This window comes from Petaurus breviceps, unplaced genomic scaffold (genome assembly GCF_028583685.1).
Source record: "Petaurus breviceps papuanus isolate PSGF00001 unplaced genomic scaffold, PetGlider_PUasm1.0 63, whole genome shotgun sequence".
In the NCBI taxonomy this organism is placed as follows: Eukaryota; Metazoa; Chordata; class Mammalia; order Diprotodontia; family Petauridae; genus Petaurus; species Petaurus breviceps.
Window position 1 is genome coordinate 1,704,971 of NW_027186418.1, and position 24,928 is coordinate 1,729,898.

The following is a 24,928-nucleotide window of genomic DNA, read 5'->3' on the forward strand; positions in this document are numbered from 1 at the left end:
GTCAGTTGAATAAATTGGGAACTCATCAGCTATATATAGAGCCCTTGAGGTAGAATAATTAGCACTTAGTTTTTAATCAGTGGGAAGTATGTTTTTAGATGTTCTTTTCATGTTTTGAAAGTTCATTTATTCCATTTTTAGATTATTACAGCCAGGAATGCTCTTTCTCCACTGGGAAAGAGACCTCACAGCTATAAGGGACCTTTGATATGATGTAGCCTGACCCCCTCATTTTAGAGGTGAAGCAGCTTGCCCAGACATAGAGTTGAAATAAGTGGGAAGAGCCAAGATTCAAAACCAGGTCAAATTTATACAATGGAGATTCGTAGCCGGGAGGGACTTTAGGGGTCATTTAGTTGCAGCCCTTCATTTTACAGGTGAGGAAACTGAAGCCCAGAGAAGTATCTGTGACTTGCACAAGGGCACACAGGTATGTGCTAAATGGCCGAACCTGGACTCCTTCTCAGACCCTTTGGCTTTGAATCTAGTGCTCTTTCCCCTTCCTCTCACTTGCCTCTTTACCCCTGTGTTTGAACCTCCCTAGTGGTGCTTATCATCTTTTGCCTTATTTTGTAATTCTTTGTGAATTCAAACCTTATTCATCCCTGCAGCTTCCTCATTTCCAAGCAGAGCCTGGAGAGGCCATTCATAAATGACTCTTCAATTAAATGGATTGTTATGGAATAAAGATCTTAGTTTTTTTTTTAAATCACATATTTATGTAAGATGGGTTGAGACTTCTTTTTTCCTCTTCAGTATATAAGTTGCTGTATGCTAGCTAGCTAGGTGGTGCACCAGATAGAGTATTAGACTTGATTTTCAATGGTGCCTCAGGCACTTACTAGCTGTGTGACCCTGAACAACCCACTTAAGGGAAGAGGATAAGCATTTCTCATCTACTGTGTGCCAGGCACTATGCTAATTTACTTTGCAGATATTATCTGGTCCTTACAAAAATCCTCATTTGCCAGCTGAGGACAGTGTCTGCCTCAGTGTCCTCATCTGTCAAATGGGGATAATAATAGTTTCTACCTACCAAGGTTGTTGTGAGGTTCAAATGAGAGAATATGTATAAAAGTGCTATGTAAATCTTAAAACACTATGTAAACACTGGCTATTACTACTACTACTACTACTACTAAACTGTGACATTTTAAATAATGTTTGATAGATGAATAATCATGGTGTTGTGCAAAGTACATGAGATTGAGGAGTCAGGATATTTGGGTTCTAGTCCTAGTGTTCTGCCTTACTGAACTATAAAATGGGCATAACATTTACACTACTTTTATCAGAGTTGTTGGAAGGATCGCAAAACTGGTGACTTTAAAGTACTTTTCATCCATAAAACCCCACATAAATGAGACCTATTTTTATTGTTAACTTGGTCTTAGACAATTGTGTTGAAACAAGCTTGGGTTTCAAAGGAAAAGGGTGCAGTTAGATGGAAATCATTCTCCTTTTATTTTATTTTTCCCCCAGTTACATGTCAAGAAAATTTTTAGCATTCATTTTTACAAGTTTTTGAGTTCCAGAATTTTCTCCCTTCCTCCTTTCCCTCTTCTGAAAATGATAAGCAATTTGATATAATTTATACATGTGCTATCATGTAAAAAATATTTCCATATTAGTCACAGCTGTGAAAGAAGAAACAGAACAAAAGGAAAAAGAAACACGAGATAGAATAACTTGAAAAAGTATGTTTCAGTCAGCATTCACAATCCATCAATTCTTTATCTGGATGTGGATAGTATTTTCCATCAAAATACTTGTCCTGGGCCATTGTATTGCTGAAAAAAGCCGAGTCATTCATAGTTCATCATCACATAATGTTCCTGATACTGTGTACAATGTTTTCCCAGTTCTACTCATTTCACTTTGCATCAGTTCATACAAGTCCTTCCAGGATTTTTTGAAATCTGCCTCTTCATCATTTCTTATGGCATGATAGTGTTCCATCAAGCTTGTTCAGCCATTCCCCAATTGATGGGCATCCCCTCAGTTTCCAATATTTTGCTTCCACAAAAAGTTGCTAAAAATATTTTTGCACATGTAGGTCCTTTTCCCTTTTTTTATGACCTTTTTGGGATACAGAACTAGTAGTTGTATTTCTGGATCAAAGGGCATGTACAATTTGATTACCCTTTGAACTTACTTCCAAATTGCTCTCCAGAATGGTTGGATCAGTTAACAACTCCACCAACAGTGCATCTTAGTGTTCCAGTTTTCCCATGTCCTCTCTAACATATCATTTTACTTTTTTGTCATTAGCCAGTCTGATAGGTGTGAGGTGGTATCTCAGAGTTGTTTTAATTTGCATTTCTCTAATCAAAAGTGATTTAGAGTACTTCTTCATATGCCTATAGATAGCTTTGATTTCTTCATCTGAAAACTCCCTGTTCATATCCTTTGACTATATATCGATTGGGGAATATTCTTATAAATGTAATCTTATAAATTTGATTCAGTTCTCTATATATTTAAGAAATTAGAGACACTTGCTGTAAAGATTGTTTCCCAGATTTCTGTTTTCCTTTTAGTCTTGGTTGCATTGGTTTTGTTTGTACAAAAAATTTTTAACTTAATTTATCTTCCTTTTAGAGAAAAAACCTTGCCATATGTTTGTAGTCAACAATTCACTCTAATACATTATTTTTAAAAAAAATTTTATTTAAGACTTAAGGGCCAAAACACAAGTATAGAATAGAGAAAAGAAACAAAAACACACCATAAACTTAAATATTGGAACTTAAATACAAAGTATAAAGAAAAAAATACAATATTCTTTAGACAAATGTATCTCTGATAATACTTTTTCCTTATTGAAAATAACCTCTCAGAGCCTCAGTTTCTTTAGCTTTAAAATGGGGACAGTGACATTTAAATTACTGCTTCATGGAGTTTTTGCGAGAAAAGTGGTTGGTAAACCTGAAAGCACTATAGAGACACTGAAGAGGGTCATCATAAATTGATGAGGTGTAGGTTTAGGGGTGCTCAAGACCCCAAAATACCAAAACACTGGGTCCTGCCGAATGAATTCGACTCAAGTCTTCTCTCAGCCAAAGAAAAGCAAAGTTTATTAAAAGTTCGCCATAATGGGTAGACTTTTAAAGAGCCTCGGTATCTGTGACGCTTGCACTGGGCAAGCCGGACAGAATCATCTGACACAGAGTAAGTCTGTGCTAGGTCATTCTCTGGACTTCCTCCTCTCATGGAGGCAAAGATGGGGTCTGATATACAGAAAGGTTTTGGGAGGAATCTAGGGGTGGTCTAGAGGAGGAGTTTAAGAAGGGTTTTCAGGAGTCAAATGAGGTCAGACTCCAGTAATGAGTGATTAAGGGTGGGAAGTTGCTAGGCCAGTGCTAGGGTGTAACAGATTTGGGTATGGATATTTTGGGAGGATCAAGGGTGGGAAATTGCTGGACAAAAAAGGGCTAAAGATTTGGGTAGAGCCACAATGAAAGGCCTATGGCCTCAGGCAAATGCCTCAAGTGGGAAGATTCAAGGAGAGCTCAAGGGGTTCCCAGAGCCAGTACCTTATCAGCAGGAGTTATTATAAAGCAGTTTGATGTCATACAGAGGCAAGTTAGTAGAATCTGAAGAACTCCTTTCTCTGATACTTATTAGGTATTTGACCCTCCGCAAATAAATTCTCTTCTTTGAAGATTCCATTTCTCAACCTATAAAATGGGGAGAGTAGTACTTACACTATTCCCATGGAATTATTTATTGTGAACAAAATCTTTTGTAAATTTACAAGCACTATGAAAACATTGTTATTTCCTTGGAGAAAAAAAAGGCTTGCTTTTGGTTGTTGCATCTCAATGCCTCCTATTTTATCACCCTTACCTTCCTTCCTCCATCACAGATTTTAAGAATGTTTATTATAATAGTAATTGAGGAAAATTATTATAAATGCAGATTCCATTGATGGTAGCTGAATTTTCTCTTTAATTCAGAAAGCAGTCAGGAGGTATGGTTAGCTCTGAGGAAGGAGAATCAAATCTTCTAGGATTTAGATTAATAACCTAAATTTATACTCAAGGGCAACATATAACCAAATTAATAATACTCCAGGGAGATTCTTTTTTTCTAAACAGTTATTGATATGGGGATACCATTTTCTGAAATATAGGAACTGGGACATTTTCCCCTAGAATCATAGGCTTGAAACGTGTTAAAAAAATACACACACACACCCCCAAACCTCAGCATTTATGTGTTTCAGTCCAGAGGAAATCAAGGCTCAGAAAAAGGAAGTTGAAGAGGGTACCCACTAAGAGGGTTAGGGTTGCTCTGGAGACCCCAAAATACTAACACACCAGGTCATGCTGAATGAATTCAACTCAAGTCTTCTCAGCCAAAGAAAAGTAAAATTTATTAAAAGTTCGCTTGCATTACACATAGAGTAAGTCTGTGCTAAGTCATTCTATGGTGCTCTCACTATTCTATGGCATTGTATGGTGCTCTCACACCATGTGGTGTGAGATGGGGTCTTAAATACTGAAGGTTATGGGAGGAATCTAGGGGTTGTCAAACTCGGGAGGGTCTTCAGGAGTTAATGAGGTCAATGAATGATTAAGGGTGGGAGGTAGCTGGTGGGCTAGGTTCAAGGGTGTATTGATATTTTGATAGGCTCAAGGACTGGAAGTAGATGAATAACGAGGGCTAGGCTAGTAACTAGGCTAGTAGTTAGCAGTTAGTAACTAGGCTAGAGGTCTGGGCCCAGCCACAATATAAGGCTTATTGCCTCATGCAAATGCATCATCAAATGGGATGATTTAATCAAGAGTCCAAGGGAGGTTCCCAGAGCTTATACCTCAAGGGCTCAAGGAGAGCTTGAGGGGGCTCCCAGAGCCCATACCTCATCAGAAGTGACTTGTTCAAGGTCTTGCTTCTAAAAGAAAAGACTTTTATCAGAACTAATTTTTTCAAAATGATTACAGTTAAGAAAATGAGAGCATATCTTAACTAACTACAACAAATATTTATTAAGCTAGATTCCCATTAGAATGTAATTTCCTTCAGGGCAGGGGCTGTCTTTCTATTTGCATTTTAAGCACTTATACTTTGCATCCATAAAACAGTATATGAATGAGCACTGTTGTTACTATTAAGTTAATCTTAGACCATTTTGTTGAAACGCTTGGGTTTCTAAGGAACAAAAGGTATGATTAGATGGAAATTGGAAGAGGGAGGGAGGGAGAGAGAGAGAGAGAGAGAGAGAGAGAGAGAGAGAGAGAGAGAGAGAGAGACAGAGACAGAGACAGAGACAGAGAGACAGAGAGACAGAGAGAGAGAGACAGAGACAGACAGAGAGACAGACAGAGAGACAGAGACCGAGAGACAGAGAGAAGAAAGAGAGAGAACAAGAATAGGAGCCTTTTTGTACACTTATAGTCAACATCCTATTCTAGTGCAATATTCTTTAGACAGATGCATATCTGTGCCAGTGTTTTTCTTGAAAATATCCTCTCTGAGTTTCATTTTCTTATATTAAAAGCTTATATATAGCACTTATAGTGCTTAAGCATCCTGGCACTTGGCATAGAGCATGCCACATAGTAAGTAGTTAATACATGCTAGTTGACTGACTGACTGGATTTGGGGCATATAAGGATAAGATACAGCAGAAGCCCTGCTGTCAAATTGTAAGAAGAATTAGCATGATAGGAAGGAGTGTGTGGACATATATACATCTATAATGGTAAAGAGCAGAACTAGACAACGTGCTCTAAGAAAAGTTCAGGAGGGAGACCAGTTATAGGTGGGAGGTATGGGTCATAGATTAGAGTAGCCCTCAAGGAAGAGATGGAAACTTAACTGGGGCTTGAGTAGGATTTTAATAGGATGTCCATAGTGCTTTATGGATGCAAAATACTTTTTACTCATCAGTTTTCTTTATCTGCCCATCAGCTTTGTGAGAAAGGGAGTGTGGATGTGATCCTCATTTTACAGCTCAGAAAGGTGAAGTGGCCCCATATCACATACATTTGTGCAAAGTGTTCCTTTTGAATTCTAGGCATGGGGTATGACTTACATCAATGCATTGAGGTGGAAGTGGTGAGGTTTGGGATTTAAGGGTGCTTGAGACCCCAAAATGCCAACACACTGGATCATGCCAAATGAATTCCACTCAAGCCTTCCCTCAGCCAAAGTAAACAAAGTTTATTAAAGATTCACCATAAAGGGTAGAGTCTTAAGGGCTTAAGTATTTGTGACACTTGTATTGGACAAGCTGGCCAGAACAAGGTGACAAAGACTGAGTCTGAGCTAGATTTATTCTCAGCCCCTTCATGGAGGTAAGTTAGATCTTACATACAGAAAGATTGTGGGTGGGATCTAGAAGTAGCCTAGAGGAGGGGTTTGGGGAGGGTCTTGAGGAGGAGTCTAAAGAGGATCTTGATGGGACTGAGATCAGATTCCAAGAATGGGATTAAGGGTGGGAAATAGCTGAAGACTATCTAGAGATGACTGGCAGTGGAGGGCTAGGATAGTTTAAGGATAACAGATTTGGGTTAGATATTTTGCTAGGATCCAGGGTGGAAAGTAGCTAGACAGTGGAAGGCTAGGCAGGTTAAGAGTAACAGAGATTTGGGCCTAGGGATAAGGAAAGGCTTATAGTCTTAGGCAAAGATCTCATCAAGTGGGCAGATTCAAAGGTGTTCCCAGAACCTGTACTCCATCAGAAGGAGCGCAGAATCAGATAAAAACTGGACAAGTAGTACACTTGGAGTAAAGCTAGAATAGTAAGTCTGAACCATATTGTGGAGGGTCTTGAATGCTATTTTAAGGAGTGAGTACTTTTATCCTATGGGGAGTCATATACATAATTTTGAGTGGAGTTTCAAAGAGAGAAAACCTTTTCATACCTTTATAGTGAACAGTCTACTCTAATACAATGTTCTTTAGATAAATGCATGTCTGTGACAATACTTTTTCATAATTAAAAATAGCCTCTCCAAGCCTTAATTTTTTCAGCTCTAAAATGGGGATAGTGACATTTAAATTACCTGCCTTGTGGAGTTTTGGAAGGAACATGCTTTGTAAACCTGAAAGCACTATAGAAACAGGAGTTATTATAAAAGGGAGTTCATTAAATCAGTGCATTAAATGGAAGACAGTTTTGGTAGCTTCATGAAGGATGGATTGGAAAAGAGAGAGTAAAGGTAGACAGACTTATATGGCTAATGTATGTCCCAGGGGAGAGGTAAGAAGAGCCTTTTAACTAGGGTGAGAGCAGAATAAATGGAAAGGTAGGAATGAGCACTAAAGATGTTACCTAGCTAGGAACAAGAGGATTTAGCAACTGGTTAGATGTGGGGAGTGAGGAGAAGAAATAGTTCAAGACAGGGATCTAACAAAAAAGGAGTCAGAATTCTACATTGGTTAATTTGAAACTGTTTTAAAGTATGAAATGCCTCATCATGTTAGTGCTGGTGAAGAGAGGATTCTTGTCATCCATTCCTTCCTGACAGCCTCATCAATTAAAGGTGCTTAGACTGTTTTTAGCCTTGAAGATAAAACACGCAAGAAATTACTCAGCAATGACACCATCTGATTAAGCAGTCTGTTAAAAATACCAGATGCTGTCCTAGGGCAGACACCAACGACTATGATGCAGAAGGGTGTTAGATGAGAAACAGATGTTCCTGTGATGGATACTGGCACAGTCTATATTGCCTGGAAAAGTTGCCTCTGTCAGATGTATTTTTGTGTTAATGGCACTAAACATCTACTCCAACCTCCACCCTCTTTGTCATTCCCTATGTCCCATGAACACTTTCCAGTTATGTCAGCATGTCAGTAACACTGCCTGAATGTCTCCTGTGTGCCAGTCCTGTGAAAAAATATACATCTCATTCTACATCTTAAATCTGTTACTTCTCTGTCAGGAAGTATAGAGTATGTTTCATTCCTAGTCTTTTGGAATCATGGAAGGTAATTGTATTGATTATATCTTATATATACTTCTTATATCTTTCAAATTTGTTTGTTTTCATGGTTCTGCTCATTTCATTTTTCATCAGTTTATAAAAGTCTTTAAAATTGTTTTTACAATTTGGTGTTATATTGTATAAATTATTCTTCTGGTTCTGCATATTTTACTCTGTTTCAGTTCATATCAATCTTTCAGGTTTCATTGAAACCATCTATGTCCTCATTTTGCCCCAAACAATTTAACTCCATCATATTCATATACCACAACTTAGCCATCCTCAATTGATAGGCATCTCTTTAGTTTCCAGGGCATTATTTTTACCACCAAAAAGCCCCCTGCTATAGTTATTTTTGTACATTTAGGACCTTTTCCTATATCTTTGGTCTCTTTTGAGTATAGCAGTAATATAACCAAGTCAAAGGGCATACATACCCTGTTGAGTAACTTTTTTCCAAATTGGATAAGTGATCTGGATATAAAGGATCACGTCATGAGCACATTAGAGAAACATGGAAAATTATGTATCAGATCATGATCAAACAAGGGATAGAAAGTAGAAGATAAAATAGATAATTTTGGTTACATAACATTTTTTTTTTTTCACAAACAAATCCAGTAAAGCTAAGACTAAAAGGGAAACAGTTACCTGGGGAAAATCTTTGTAGCACATTTCTCTGATAAAGGTCTCATTTCAAATTTACAAGACCTAGAGCCATTCCCCAATTGCAAAAATAGTATAAGGATATGAACAGGCATAGAAGAAATCTTGGCTATCGACAACCATATTAAAAAATGCTCCAAATCACTACTAATTAGGAAAATCCAAATTAAAGGAAATACAAGATCCTACCTCAAACCCATCTTCAAAAGATGACAAAAAAAGAGAAAATGATAGATGCTGGAGAGGTTGTGGGAAAATAGGCATGTTGATGCACTGTTGGTGGATCTGTGAATAGGTAAAACCATCCTGGAAAACAGTTTGGTACTATAAACAAAAAGAACAAAAGCATTGTGTGTGAAGGGGTTGAACAGTCTTATCAAAAGCTAATGAAGGTAATTATTCACATAAGTGCCCTTGTAATGTAGTTAGAATTTAGTTTCAACTTCTCCTCCTCTCCCCACCTAAATCATAGACAGTGATAAATTACTCTTAAAATAAAATACAGATGCATTGAGGTGATCTGACAAGGCAAAAGCAACTTCCAGGTTCTGATTATGAGCATAGTAACTCTCCATATATTCAGTAACAAATTAAGGCAAAACATTCACAGAAAAATCAAAATACAGGGTAACTCAATCATTTAGTAAGTTCTCAGATTGATCACAAAGTACAAAAGTCACAGTACTCCACCCCCGGATAGTACATTCATTTGGTCAGTCACAAAGTCTTAAGTCCTCAGTTCAATCACAAAGTACAAAATCAAAGTACTCCACCCCTGGGTAGTCTCAGTTGGAAATTAGTTTCCATCATAAGCAAAGTACATTCATTTGGTCAGTCACAGAGCATAAAAGCCATCCACCCCTAGGTCACAACTAGGCTACAATATCACCACAGCATTCAATACCCAAGGAGAGGTCTTTTCTTCATCTTGACCCAAGGCAAGTTCTCAACAGTTTCTGTTCCTAGGAAGACAAAGCTTAACAAAGACACCACAACATTTCTTCACATTGCCGGCATCCTCTTCAATTCACCTTCTGCCTGTGAAATCAACCTAGGCCCAGCAAGGTCTGAGGCCTCCATCAACAAATAACTCTGACAAAGTAACATCAAAACAGACAGACAAAGTACCAGCACCACAGTCATACCTCCTCAGTTCTCAGCAGGTCTGGATGGCAGTTCTCAAAAGTCCTGGGCAGCTCCAACTGGCCCTCAGCAGTCCAGGCAGCTTTGGCTGGCAGTTAGTTCTCTCTCTCTCTCTAAAAGCAACTCTGACTCCCTGGCATTTCTCTCTCCCAGCATCCTCATTCCCGGCAGCTCTCTCTCTGCCTCTATGATGCTGCTCCCAAAAGTTCTTCTGACCTCTCTCAGCTTGGGCCCTCTCAGCAGGGCACCAACTCCTCCCAGTTCAGCCCCCTCTTGTCATGTCAACAAGTCCATCCCACTGTAGGGTTCACAAACTTTGGGTTTTAACACTTAACCCGAAAACCAAGCCAATATAATGGGATCTTTAAATTCCATTACCACTACACTTTGACCAAAAGTGGTATCTCATATACTCCTGGCACTTACTAAGTGATAAATAACACTTCAGGGTTTTTTAAGCCAATGGTGGACTGTTAGGCCGGCATGTTTCTACCCTGAAATTTTCTGTGTAAAATCTGATTGCTTTCAGGAAGATAATGACAATTAGAGTGAAAAAGACCAGCAGACAGACTACTGATTTTTGAAAAGGAATAAAATGTTTTTATTTGATTTAAAGGAATTGTAGGAAACCTGTCACAATAATTAAAAATATAATTTATTGGTCATTTTTTCCCCCAAATTTTAAACAATTTTTTTTCCTGTGAAAGAGTTCTATTTTTAAGGTGTAAAACCTAAAATGAATCTAATGTAGTATTGGTTAAGTACTTGATGCATGTAAAAGCCTATGCAGGATTCTATAGGAAACACTGAAAAATGATAAATTGGAGTCCCTGCCCTTGAGGAACTCACAGTCATATAAAATTTAGATAAGCTATTAATAGCAATAACAGTAATTATATGTCTCAGTGTTAAAGCTGGAAGGGATGCTAAGGAGCATCTAGTGAGTCTAATCCTTTATTTTAAAAAAAGATGAGGAAATTGAAGCTCAGAAAGAGGAGGGCACTTGCCCAAGGTAACAAAGGTAACAAGTGACTGTCATAAATCCTTTTCTCTTTTTACCACAATTTATCCTTGATATTTGTGAGCTAGAAGTGATATTTGTCAAGTTGAATCTGAACTGTTGCCTTTGATGTGCTGACTATTGCCTTCTTCAGTCCCCATTCCTCCCTATGTATATTTTCTGCTTCACACCTTGTTATGGGCTTTCCAGGCCTGCCTGTGGTTTTCTGAGCACAGTGAATTACTGAGCATGATATGATTTTTATAATAAAATTGACATTGACATAACAGCTCACTTTCTAGACACACATACTGTTATGGATTTTACACAGCTCATTAATACTCAATGCTTGTTTTATAGAGCCCTTTTGGAAAGATTTTGAAAGAAATTCTTGGTTTCTTGGTGTAATATTTTAAAGCTTTGTGATTCCATATTTATTGAACTATATTTTCCTGTGTGCAGGGGGAATATAAAAGTAACAACAATAAAAACAACAACAATAATCATAACACATGTTTATGGAGTGCATTATGGAGTGGCAATCCTTTTTAGTGGATAGAGAACTTCCTTGGATTAAAAGCCCATCCTCTGACATATATTGACTGTGTGACCCTGGACAAGTCACTTAACTCCCCAGCGCTCAGAAAAGCAGCTTTCTTTGATAATAAATTGGAGAGCAGTTACTGATCTGCATTGGTAGGAGTTTCCTTATTGAGAATTCTTTACATGAATGAAATCACAGGTAAGATAAAAAAAACCAACCAGATACTATTTATATATATCATGTTAGCTGAACTCTACAATAGCCCCTTTAGGTTGTAGAGTAAGAATTATTAAGCTGATTTTATAGCCAAGGAAATAGCTGAGGCTCAGAAAGTAAAAAGCTTTGCCCAAAGTTATAGAGCTAGTAGGTATCAGAAATGAAACTTGGATTCAGGTCTTATTCCAAATTCAACAATTATTCCATTCCATCACAGCTTCTCTCCGGAAAAAAAAAAAATCTAATTGCTAAAAGTGCCAGTTAGCTTTCTTGAAGGATAGAAAAGTGTTCAAAGTCTATTCTGTGGTCTCTTGCTCATTACCTTTTAGGTGCCTGGTAACTTCAGACCTCACATAATAATACTTTCCTCTAATATAATGCACTTATATTTTTGTTGAGTCTTTTCAGTAGTGTCTGACTCTTCATGACCCCATTTGGAGTTTTCTTGGCAAAGATACTAGGGTGGTTTGCCATTTCCTTCCCAAGGTCATTTTACAAATAAGGAATCTGATGCAGACAGGGTTAAGTGACTTGCCCAGGGTCACACAGTTAGTTTCTGAGGCCAGATTTGAATTCATGAAAATGAATCTTCCCTAGTTCCAAGCCCAGTGCTCCCTAGCTGTCTACTTACCACATACTATTGTGGTTTATGGTATTTATGTATGTATCTTCTTCCTTATTGAACTCTGTATTCCATGATGCTTGGAGCTGTGACTTAAATTTACATTATATTTTCCTTAGGTTCAGCCCAGTCCTCTGCAAATAGATAGTTAATAAATAAGTATTCGTTGAAGAGATGTGTCAAATGAACTGATCTAGGGGTAGATGAGTCACATCTTCATACATGTGTGGATGTTCCTTTGTTATGTCTAAACAAAACATCAGTTAATGTTCATGAGGAATAAATTTTTTTTTGGTCAACTCCTCCTTGTATTTCCTTCTTTTCTCAAGGCCTCAGATCCTGATGAAGTTTTTGCTAAATTGTCAGTATAGGCAAGGTATATGTGGTTTAAGATATACTTGTGGACATAATTTAGTTTTCTAATGGCCAACTTAGAGCTTCTTATTTTAAAAGAATTAGCCCTGATAGTGAAACCCATTATAAAATCCATCCATAATTCATTAATTTCTTTTGGGTTCTTCCCTACCTCCATTAACTGATCTTTCCCTAGATATATCATCTTGGTGAAGGTTCTTGAAGACATTTCTGCTAGTGGAGGACAAACCCTGGAAGGCCTTTGTATCCTGGAGAGACTTTAAGTATGGGATCAGCAGCTATTGGGCAGGGTTAGCTAGGTGGTGCAGTAAATAGAGCACCAGGGCCAGAATCAGGAAGACCCAAGTTCAAATCCAGCTTCAGATACTTTCTAGCTGTGTAACCTCAGGCAAGAACTTAACCTCTGTTTGCCTCAGTTTCCTCGTCTTTAAAGTGGGGATAATAATAACACCTACCACTCAGTTTGTTGTTGTGAGGATCAATTGAGATAATATTTAATAAAGCATTTATAGCACAGTGCCTATAGAAAGCACCATAAAAATGTTATTGTTATTATTAATATTGTTATGTTCATGCCAGCTGAGTTAAGTTAGATATTCTCATTACCGAAGTGGCTGCAGGATCGTGAAATTTTTGACAAAAGCTTCAATTCAAGAGCATGTCCTAAGAGAGGGAGGGTTGTGACCTGCATTGGTGAAGAGAGTTTTCACACAAATGAAAGCACAGATCTTTGATGTATTGAAACCATTCACTGCAATACAGCATAAGCCGATGTGTCTAATTAGTTGCGGCACCTGCAAGTTATAGAAATGTTTAAACAAATAGAAAGTCCCTAATGATGCTGATTTCCAACTCATTTAAATGCCACAGACAATTATTTATTAAGTGTCAGTTATTGGGTACACAACTTTGTTTTGGACATTGGGGATACAATTTCCTAGGGGATATGACATATATGTGAAGTATGCTACAACATAGACTCTAAAGAAAGGAAAGGAGAAAGTCAGAAAAGTGGTTTAAGAAAACTTAAGGAAAAAGGGAGGGTGGGAGAGAGATTATTGAAGGCTTTATTGGAGGATGTAGCACCTGACCCAAGCCTTCAAGGTAGAGAGATATCTCGGCAGGCAGAAATGTGGATAGTGAACGGAGTGTATTCTAGGTAAAGGCAGATGGACTGGTGTGAATGCATGGAGGCAAGAGAGATAGCAGGCTAAGATCAGGGAAGATCGGTACTCCAGTTTGTCTATAAAAGAGAATGTAAGAAAGGTGTGGTATGGAATAAGGTGGGGAAAGGTCAGTACTGGATTCCAGAGAATTTTGAATGCTGGCCAGAGTAAAGAATTTGCATTTGATCTTGAAAAGCAAGAGAAAGCCACTCAGGGTTTTTGAGCCAAGTGACTTGTGGATTTATTTTGATAGCACTGTAAGGGTGGTTTGGAGAAGGAAGAGATTTGGAGACAGGGAGACTTCCTTTGTGATCATGTTTTCTGAGTTCTTTAAATGTGAATCCTAAATGTTTTTGGAAGATTTGGCCTGAGCAATCACTTTTCCTTTGAAGCTTGCGTCCTTGTGATTACATCTGTTTGAAATATTCTGTGATAAATTTTCTGTGCTTTTTCTGAGTGAGCTTCAGCCTTACTTTGCCATGTAGATGATATCCTGAATAGCTGCCCAATGAATGTTTGATTTTTCTTATTTGTCTTTTATGTGTTTACTTTTTTTTCCCTCCTTTTTATCTTTTGAACTTTTAGCGAAACTTTGATCAGGTTTGGTCTCAAACTGCGCTTTTCAGCATTTCCCTCTGTCATTTTCTTTCCCTTAACCTCTCTAACCTAAAATAGAATTTCTTATTCCGCAGGTCAAATTTAATCATTCAGTTCAATTCAATAGGTATTTACTGCCCTCCTACTATTTGCAAGGTACCAGCTGTGAATAAAAAAAAAACAAAAAAAAAGAAAAGAAACAAAGACTTTACAATGGAAAGTGGGGGATAAAACATGTACCCAGATGGGTAAATGCAAAACCATTTGGTGAGGGAAAGAACTCTAACAACTGTGGAATCAGAAGGGGCCTCAATAGAAGATGGCCTCTGAGCTGTGCTTTGGAAGAAGTGAATCCAGGTGGATATCACTCTCACAACTGGTGATGTGGGCCTAAAGTTCAGGAGAAAGATTAAAGCCAGATAAAAGGATTTAGGAATAATTTGCATAGAGGTGATGTTCTTGATTATAATTCTAATAGCTTTTATTTATATAGCTCATAAAGGGTTGCAAACAACTTTAAATATGTTATATAAATATGTTAAATATAAATATGTTAAATATTTAAATAGGTTGTTATGAACAACCCTTTGATGTAGGTGCTATTATTATCCCCATTTAATAGATGAGAAAACTAAGGCTGAGATTAGCTAAGTGACTTGCCCAGTATTCTCCTTTCTGAGGCAGTATTCCAATTCAGGTTTTCCTGACTCCAAGTTCAACACTTTGTCCCCAGCCCTACCCAGCTGCCTCTAATAATTGAACACTTGGGAGCTAGTGAAATCACCAAGTAAAAAGAATGAAGAGAAGAAGGCTCAGAATAACCCCTTGAAGGATGCCCACCTTATTAAAGAGGGACACAATAATGATCCAACAAAGGTGACTGAGAATAAATTGTCAGACATGTAGGAAGAGAGCTGTTATTTAACAGTGATAGTGATTAATAATCCTGTGTTGTAGCCCACCGCATGTGACCCTCTAGGTCCTCAGGTACAGCCTTTTGCCTAAGTACAAGTTTTGCAGAACAGATCCTTTTATTTATTTATTTTATTTTTGCTCTTTGGAGGGCAATTGGGGTTAAGGGATTTGCCCAAGGTCACACAGCTAGTTTTTGTGTTAAGTGTCTGAAGCCAGATTTGAACTCAGGTCCTCCTGACTCCAGGGTCGGTGCTCTATTCACTGCACCACCTAGCCACCCCTACAAATCCTTTTATTAAGGGGATTTGTTCTGTGAAGTTTGGAGTCAGTCAAAGGCTGCACTTGAGGACTTAGAGGGCCACATGTGGCCTTGATACCACAGGTTCCCCACCCCTGTAATCTCACCAAATTAAACTAGTAGCTGTTTTCTGACCTTATCTTGCTGTTTCCTACCTCTAGGCATTTGCACAAGTCATCTCCCATGTTTTCTTTACTATACCCCTTTCTTTTCTCTGCCTATTAAAATCCTTCTTTTCTATCCACATCTAGCTCCATGTAGTCCTACCTTCCCCATTCTGCTCTACCAGTGAATCAGATGGATCCCTCTGTCCCCCAAATTTCTTAGAGTACTTTGTTTTTTATTATTTTTCTGCTTCTACCATCATCTACCTTGTATCATACTCATTTGCATGCATGCCATGTAGAATGGGACTGTTTGTTTTTCATCTTTGTATCTTTAGAACCCAGCACAGTGCATTGAACATAATGGATATTTAATAAATGTTTGCTAAATTATTGACTACTTCTTGAATGAAAGGAAAGGAAGAGAGAGATGGTAGCTGAAGGGTGAAGGAATTCAACAAATTAATATACAATATAGGCAGAGCTCTACACTTGGGACTAAATGAATTCCAAGGATAGACACATTCCCTACCCTTATGGGTAGCTTATGGTTTGTGTTCGAGGGATAGGGGAGATAGGGAATAGGACAGGGGAGATTTGACCTTTTATCTAGGCAAAAATTAAAGAGTCAGTAGTGAAGAGATTGAAGGTACAAGAGAATGAGAGGATAATTGATAGACCAAGGCCCAGGAGAAGAAGGAAGAGTTAAGGTAAAGGATGTAGGGAGTTGGATTAAGTTCAGAAGGATTTAGGGAAGGCTAGAACTTCTGTGGTGATTAAGTGACAGATGGAAAAAGGGGAAGATGAATAGATTATGTCCTGAATTTCTCAGCAGAATGGGCTTTGAGGTCATCACAGTGAAAAAGGTAGGTGTGGGACTGGGGGAATGAAGGTTTGAGCTAGCCACTCTGAGGAATATGATAGGCAGATCAATCACTCAGTCAGTAAACATTTTGTGCCAGGAACTATACCGAGTGCTGGGTTTATGAAAAGAGGCAAAAGATTCCTGTCTACCAATGACAGTTCAGTTGAGGTAAAATGGCATAAATTCGTGCTAGAACCACTTTGGGACCAACTTCCACCCATTGCTGCTAGTTCTGCCATCTGGGACCAACCACATCACCACTTTATTAATGCTTTGGAACCTAAGGTTAGTGCAGAGAAAGCGGATTGTAGGGTTTATCACCCTTGATTATAGGGACTATTTTAGCCTTTAAAATTTTTTTCAATTAGCAAGCATTTATTTTCTCTCCTCAAATCCCCCCCCCCAACAAAACCCTTGTAACAAGTGTATAAATACATATGAATATATTGTATATGTATATGTGTGTATACACACACATATTTATATGTATAAAAAATGAACTTTTGCCTTTTTTTTTTGGTATTCCCAATTTAGCATAGTACCTGGCACATACTAAATACTTACTAGATGCTTGTTAACTGACTGATGGATAACCCATTAGCTCCTAAGGCTGCCCCTTCTACTTCTAGACAGCTTAAAGTTTTTTCATACATCAAGACTGAAATCTTTCTCTGCAACTTCCACCCATTTGCTAACTAGTTCTGCCATCTGGGACCGAGCAGAACAAATCAAATCTCTTTTATCACAGACCCCTCAGGTACTAGAAGAGAGCATCATATCCCCCTAGGTCTTCTCTTCTACAGACTGAATTTTTCTAGTTATTTTAGTTAATGCTTGTATGGCATTCTCTGAAGGGCTCTTATCATCCTGGTTATACTCTTTCTGATATATTGTTCCAGTTCATTTCTCAAAAGGGTCTGGCCCTGGCTACCTTCTTTCAGAACCATTGCCAGGGGCAGTAAGAAGCTATGAGGTTAGTGTTATCTGAAGGATATCATAGAGCCTTTGGAGGTAAGCTCCTATCATTTGGGGTATTCCAAGGACAGAATGTGATAGAGAAATTAAAGGGAGAAGAAAACAGGCCTTACTTCTGAGAGTAATAGATTGGCCTCTACTGTGGAACCTTGTGGCAGATGTGGTTGTCATAGGAGCATTGTGGAGCCAGATGAGCTTAGGAACAACACAACCACATTGTCAGTCTTCCTAGGAACAGTCCTTGACCTGAGTATGTCTCTGTGTGTCTTGCCCAAGCATCTGACTCTTAAAAGATGGACAGGGGAAACATATGTGTGATTATTTTCTTTGCCCCTGGTTGCCTTATGTTTCTCCTCTCTCTAGAAGCTGTAGTGTCTATTTACAATATTAAATGAGTCTGTAATAATGAAACTCTCCTGAGATGGCTAAGGCTGCATCTCTCATATGGCTATTGTCTGAATTTCTGCCCTATCAACTTCAGCATATATTTGAGAGTCTCAAGCATAATACTTACTGTAATGGAGTTCGGGAAAGGGTAGGAGAATGTAACTGAGGGAATGATGTATGCCCTTCTGGTTGACTGAGATAGATCTGTTGGGAAGGCCTGCTCCTATGGTTATCTAGTTTCAATAGTGCTGATATTTCATCTATGAGAAATCAAGAGATTTATTTGCTTATAAGGCCTAGCCCTTAGGAAGCAATGTGGTACTAAACATCGATAAAGTTGGAATCATTGAACCTAGGTTCAAATCCCATAACTGCTAATTGTGACTATGTAGCAAGTAACTTAACCTTTCTCAGCCTTAATTCCCTTATCTGTAAAATAAGGGAGTTGAATTCAATAACCTCTGAGGTCTCTTATAGCTTTAGATCTATGATCCTGTCATCCTTTGATTCAGGGACTAATGTATGTTAATTCAGGTTGGTAACCACTTTAGAACCAGACTTCTTCTAGTTTGATTTTTTCTTGTTTTTGGTTTTTAAAAACACTTCTTCTGGGGTGTTTTTTTTATAAATGCCAACTAAAATGAGCACTTCCATAGACACAGGAGAACATAAAAAGGATTGTATGTGAAGCTGTGAATCTTTATTATGTACAGATTGCTTTTTCTTTTTCAGATTATAAAATTCAGTATGTAACTTTTAATTATATACTGCTTATCTGTGATTACTTTTGTTTAGCCTTCTTTCTAGTCTCGTTTATATATTAAAAATGCTTCCGTAACCTTCCTTCCTTCCTTCCTTCTTAGCACTATCATTGCCTCTCTTCTCCCTCCTCTCACCCTCTCATGAAAAAAGAAAAAAATTCTTGTAACAATATGCATAGTGAAGTAAAACTAATTCCCATGCTTGCCGTGTTCAAAAATGTAGTCTTCATTCTGCAACTTGAGTCTACCATTCTTCTGTCAGGGGGTAGGTAAAATGTTCTTTATCTCTCCTTTGGAATCATGGTTGGTCATTGCATCAATCAGATTTTAAAAATCTTTTCAAGTTATTTGTCCTTACAGTGTTGTTATTGTATAAATTGTTCTCCAGGTTCTGCTCCCTTCATTCTGCATCATTTTGTACCACTCTTCACAGATTATTTTGCAACTATCTTTTTCATAATTTCTTTTGGTGGAATAACGTGCTATGATATTAATATATCATAATTTGTTTAGCCATTCACCAATTGATGGGTACTCCCTTAGTTTCCAATTCTTTTCCACAACAAAAAGAGTTGCTGTAAATGTTTTTGTAAACAAAAACATTTTATAAATGACTCCTTTCCCTCTTTCTTTGGTCTCTTTAGCATATAGGCCTAGTATTGCTGTATCAAGGATGTGCATAGTTTTGATGTAGTTTTAAATTCCTTTGCAGAATGGCTAGAGTTGTCTCTGGGCTTTAAAATGGCAGACTAGGTTGTTTTGTGTGAGGGAGAGGAGGGTTTTCTTCCGTAGGCAGTCTTTCTAATTAACCCTCAAGTGTCTCATCCCTGAAAAGAAATCTTTTGGCTGTTTTCTTTAGTTTTGTTCTCGGAAGGCTGCATTTGAGCAGCCTATAGAAATTGGGTAGAATTTAAAGAGTTAATTCATTTTGATTCATTTCTACCAATGCCCAATGAAAGTGAATGGAGTTGAGGCCAATCAGTACCTATTAAAGGGACAGTGAGTGAGTACATCTACATGGGAACTTTCCTGTTTGCTTCATCTAAGCCTGTCCCACGCCTCTCCTACATACCATCCTAGACAGATGGTAGTCCATCCTACTCTTAAAGCTCCCTAAGGAAAGACATTTCACAACTGTCCTTGTAAGTACATTTAATCATTTTAATGACCCTTAACCAATGAAGTTCTTCCACCTGTTCAGCTAATGCCTTTCATACTATAGTTCCTCACCTTCCTCTTGTTCTGTCACTAGAGCATGATGGAGAACCTTAAGATATGCTTATTTATCCTTTGGCTTTCTTTAATTCTTTTCCGCACTTGAAAAAGACCCACAGGATCTTCTTAGAATCATAGAGGATTGCAAATGCTGTCTTACTAAACTTGTTGGTAAGCAAAAATCTCCTCTAGATGGCAAAAACCTGGAAACAAGTAGAGGCCCAATAATTGGGGAATGGCTAAACATATTGTGGTACATGAGTGTGAAGGAGGGTTACCTTATTATAAAAAATAGTGAATATGAAGAATTAGGAGAAATGTGGGAAGATTTACATGAACTTACATGATAGAAAATAAAGTGAGCAGAACCAAGAAAATAATGTAAGCAATTATTACAGCAATATAAATAAATAAAAAGGAGGTAAATTCTGTGTAATTGTAATACCAAGATTGACCTTGAAGCAGACATGAGAAAATGCACTTCCTTTCCCTCTTTGAAGAAGTGCTTAGCACAGTGCCTAGCATACAGGATATGCTTAACAAACGCTTATTGATAATTGAAGTAGGGGCCTAGGGATGTGGAATATTGCATATGCTATCTAAATTGGTTGATTTGATGGTTAGTTTTATTGAATTCCTTTTAAAAAATCCTTTTAATTTTTTTTTGTCACAGGAAATGACCGACATGGTAGGGGATGGGGAATATTCAGAAATAAAAATGGTATAAAAACAAAATTCATCACTAAAACTTTTAAAAAGAAGCTGTTCCATCCCTTGTTTAGTAATGATTATCCTGCTTTTTTGTTTGAAGACCTCCAAAGAGAAGGCAACCACACTGTATTCTAAGGCAATCCATTCTCTTTTGAAATAGGTTTAACTTGCTTTCTCAAAATGGAGGGTGCATCTCAGACAATTCTGGGCTTTTTTTTTTTAACTTTTCCACACCAAAATATCTAATTAGTTGCCATGTTCCTATTAATTCTGTGCAACATATCTCACAGGTGTCTCCTCTCCACTTACATCATAACTATCTTTGTTCATATTTTCTTGACCTGTTATCTAGAGTATTGCAGTAGTCTCCTAATTACCTTTGCTGCCTCCCCTTTCTGTAGTTCATACTCTACAGAGCTGCAGAAATGATATTCTATAGGGCTCAGTTCTGTCCATGTCATTATTCTTCTTAAGAAGCTACAACATCCCCCCATCTCGTACAGATCACCTCGTTTGGCATTTGGAACTTTTCACAATCAGGCTTCAGTCTTTACTGCCCCATACCCAGAGATGGTCATTGATCTCATCATCACTCGCAACATGTTACACTTTTTTGTTTTGAACTCTGAAATCCTTTGTCAGATCATAATCTTTTATCATTTCCATATTTCCATTATCCTTGTGGTCCCTAAAACTTTTCTTGGCCTTTACGATAAACTCTAGTTCCTCCAACCCTCCCTTCTTTCCCAGGCACTGGCTACATGCTCCTCCTTCCCTCTTTTGACCCCTTGGTCAATCAGTTCAAGTCCATACTATTCTGTACCCTTGAATCCTTTGTTCCATTATCCTATTGCTGATCTTGCTTTGCCAAACTCCAACATTGGGTTAATCCCACCATTTACTGTCTTAATATCTATTTATGTGCTGCTGAAAGGAGATGGAGAAGATCATGAAATTGTGCTGACTGGGTCCACTTCAAATTTATATTATATAATCTCAACTGGGCCCTCACTGGTGCAAGGCAATCCTTTTACACCTTTGGAATTGGCTCACTATCTCACCTGGCAGAAAGGGTTTTCCAAACCTTTTCATCCCTCCTCATGCCTCCCATGGTACCCTCTTCCCTTTGCTCTCCTAAAGATCATGGCAATTCACTAAAAATATTGAAGCCATTCACCAAGAACTCCCTCTTTTCCCCTCCTCTCACATGGTTCAGATATAGTCTTCCACTATCTCTTTCTTATCTCACATGAAGATATTGCCCTTCTCCTTACCAGGGCACACATCTCTCTATGTACTCTTCAACCCATCCAAGCCCCTTCTATTGTCTTCCTTTTTAAAAAACTAATCTTCAATCTTTCCATACGTACCAACTTCTTTGCTGCCAACAAACAGAGCTACCCTTCTCCTATCCTTAAAAAGCCCTCAGTTGACCCTACCATCCCCATTAACTTCTCTCCTTCTGGTATGTGGTATATTCTTTAGTGACATTATCTCTCCTGTTTCTCCCTCCATTTTTGACATGCTTTCCTACTTTCCATCTTGGATCTCCTCACATGGATATACCTTCTCTTTTTAAATAAGATATGTACGTTTTCAGCCTCTGGAAAGATGTACTTTGTTCCAGTCACGGTCCTATCCCACAAATTATAAGATATATCTGAAGTAAAATCTGTGTCCTTGCATTAGAAACTCTAGTTCCCCTTGCTTGTTACCCATATTTTCTACATTTATATGTAGGTATCTGAAGCTGCACATCTTATTGCTGATTCCTTTCTTAGATTTTTGTCTCTTATGAATTACTAGATAGCTCTACCTGATATTCTTTTTCCTACATTGTAACTACTCATTCTGGCACCTAGCTCTGCCGTTTTCTCTTGTCATTGCCTCTTTCCTTCCATTCTTTTTAGTTTAAAACCCTGTTGATTAGATTTTTCAGGACTCCAGGCACATGTACTTTTATAATCTCTTGTTAAATGAACCCCATCGGACAAGAGTCTTGTCATTCCATATTTTAAGCCACCATCCAGAAATCCAAATTACATTCTCAAACACAGTTTAAAAAAAAAAAAGGCCACCTATTCACTTTCCATGTCTTTCTTTGTTTCCTAGAGCCTTTGCCTTCCATTGGCAGCAGTAATGAAACACCATCTGTGTCCCCCAAATCTTCAATTTCTTGCCCAGGAATTAATAATCCTTCAGTAATGCTTTATGGATTCCTTATGTCAATGAGCATTTGTGTAATAACTAGAAGTAGGTAGTAATCAACAGTTTTGAGAATACTAGATAAGCATGCTGGAAAAACAGCAGACCTCTTTCTTATTAATATTAGATAAGGAAATAACTTTCATTAGCAGGAGGTCACTGATCAATACAACTGGCTTCTTTCTCTGACCCATTCAGGACAGCTGGTCTTACAGTGACAAGTATGGTTTCACAACTTTATTCCTTTGAGTGAGAGTATTTCATCCTCATATGGTCTAATGTCCTTTAGAATAATAGCATTAGGAAATAGAATAAAAATTAGAATGATAAAAATAGCAGAATATCAGACTGAGAACACAAAATGTCAAAGATAAAAGGGACCTTATAATCATAGAAGCATAGGGTTTTTAAACAGGAAAGAGTCTTAGAGACCATTGAATTCATTTAGTGCCTTCATTTAGGCACGATCTCAGGTACTCTCTAAAAGAAAGAAGAAAAGAAAGAAAAAGAAAGAAAGGAAGGAAGGAAGAGGACAGAAACAAAGAAAGGGAGAAAGAAGGAAGAAATAAAGCAAATAAATTAAAAAAAACTAACATATAGCACTTATGCTCCAAGCACTTTGCTAAGCATTTGCAATTATTATCTCACTTGATCCTCATAACAGTCCTGGGAGGCAGGTGTTATTATTATCACCCTGATTCTACAGATGAGGAAACTGAGGCAGATAGTACTTAAGTGACTTGCCAAGTGTCACACAGGTATTAAGTGTCTGAGGCCAGATTTAAACTGAGGTCTTCCCTACTCCAAGTCCAACTTTCTATCCACAGTGCCACCTAGCTGCCCTTAAAATAGAATGCCAGACTTGTCAAGAAGACATGAGTTTGAATTATGCTCTTAAATACATATGAATTGTCTGACCTTGGGCAAGTCACTTAACCTCTTACAGCCTCAGTTTCCCCATCTCTAAAATGGGAGTTATAATAGCACCTACTCCACACAGTTATTATAAGAATCAAACAAGATTATATGTGTAAAGCACTTTGCAAATCTTAAAGTCCTATAGAAATATTAACCATTCATATTATCTTACAGATGAGGAAGCTGATTCTAAGAGATGGGAAGTGATTTGCTCAAGGTCCCACTCTTAGTTAGTGACAGAGTCAAGACTGATAGAACCAAAACAATAACAGCAGCAGCAACGACAAAATAAACCAACCCTAATGTCTTAGGCTACATTAATAGGAGCTGAGTGAAAGAACTTATTGTTTGTGCCATTGTATTCTGTCTAGTTCTAGGTGCTCCATCTCCAAAGGGACACTTACAAGCTGGAGCTTATCAGGGGAGTATGAACAGGACCATGAGCAGAACTTAAAGGCATGCAGAAGGAAATTCCTATCATAAGATCCACGAGGGCATGGACTCCCCCCATTGCCTAGCTCTGGCCTTAATGCTCTGTATGCAGGAAATACTTAGGTTTTTGGAATGTGTTGTGGAGATAGTCAAAGAAATTAGGGATATTTCATCTGGATAAGAAAAGACTTGGGTGGGAGATGATTGCTATCTTTAAGTATCAGAATGACTGTAACATGGAGAAGGTAGTGACTAGCCTTGCTCTGCTTGGACCCAGAGGGTAGATCTGGTGTTAATGGGTGGAAGACACTATAAGGCAGATCTTGGTTCCTTATAAGAGCTTGATATCAATTAGATATCCAAAACCAGAATGGACTTTTCTCTGGCAAAAATGAATCCTCCTGTCACTGGAGGAGGTACCAGTTGCTGGAGTTGTAGATAGATAATAATCATGATCTGAGTTGGCCCCTGAAATTCTTTCTATTTCCAAGTGTATGTTATGAGTGCAGGGCTCCTGATTCCCAGCTCATCACTCTTTCCTTTGTACCTCTTTCTGTAGATGTTCATTTTAGTATTATGTGCTTTTATGTCACTGATGTTTTTACATTGTGACAAAGCACTCAGTGAACCATATAATTTGTCAGATGAGAGCAGTGTGAAGAGTGTTCAACTTTGTTTTAGGAGATCTGGGTTTGAATCCTGGTCCTTATATTCACTAGCTGCATTCTTAATTTTCTTGTCTTACAGGAACTTGCTTAGCTCTGTGTTTCTAGGGAGGCCTATTACCATGGAAACCATCAAACAGAGCAGAAACATATTCCTTAGGAGTTCATTTGAAGGGGGACCCTGGGTTTTTAATGCAAGAGTGCTTATGGA

General features: G+C 38.0%; 1 protein-coding gene across 3 annotated transcripts in view; it reads left to right on the forward strand.

Moving 5' to 3' along the window:
- Positions 1 to 24,928, forward strand: part of LOC138173643 (WD repeat-containing protein 25-like) — a 287,285-nt gene that overhangs the window by 243,788 nt on the left and 18,569 nt on the right. The gene's annotated exons all lie outside the window — the stretch shown is intronic.